The following is a 769-nucleotide window of genomic DNA, read 5'->3' as shown; positions in this document are numbered from 1 at the left end:
TCACCGCATCCTTACTCGAAACCTGTCTTTAAAACCCGAAAACTTTCGGAATAACACAGTTTTCTTTTGCAAAAATATTTCGGTGGGGCTAAAGGTATGGGGAGAGTAGATTGTACTAAAGATACACTATATTTGGTGACTCGTCAGACTCATGCATTATCTAAGACACTTAAACTGAAAGCAAAATAAACAACTAAAAGGCAATAAAAATAAACAGACTATCTAAACACAGCAAAGAGAAGCAATAAAGAAAAAGACGACAAAGTCTTCTCCCACACTTAAATTGAACATTATCCCCAATGTTTCGAAATAAGATAAGGGAAGAGTTACCTGACAGCCTACTGCTGACCACTAGTGCCCTCGCCATCTTGAGGTGGACGACGGGATCGGGTACGACGACGATCTCTCTGATCCATCCTCGCCTGCAAGGTATTCTGAGCGGTCCTCACCTGTCGAAGGTTACCCAAAATGGAACCTTGAGTGGCTTCGATGAGTGCCATGTGTCGCTGGTGGTATTGTTGCTGACGGGCTTGCGTATTTGTAATCGTAAGCAGGGACTGTAAAACAGTGTCATAGGACCTCTCTGTCCTCCGCTGCGATTCTTGCATGAAGCTCATGTTATTCGCCAGTTGTTGTTGGATGGTAGAGAATAGGTCGTCACGCCTTTGCTCTCTAGCCATGTGGTCACGCCACATCTCCACTGTAATATAAAAGCCAGGAGCGGTACCTACAGAAGAAGAAGATGGTGCGGTGTGTGGTGGTGAAGTAT

Source organism: Lathyrus oleraceus, chromosome 5 (genome assembly GCF_024323335.1).
Source record: "Lathyrus oleraceus cultivar Zhongwan6 chromosome 5, CAAS_Psat_ZW6_1.0, whole genome shotgun sequence".
Taxonomy (NCBI): domain Eukaryota; kingdom Viridiplantae; phylum Streptophyta; class Magnoliopsida; order Fabales; family Fabaceae; genus Lathyrus; species Lathyrus oleraceus.
This window is presented reverse-complemented; position numbering follows the sequence as displayed.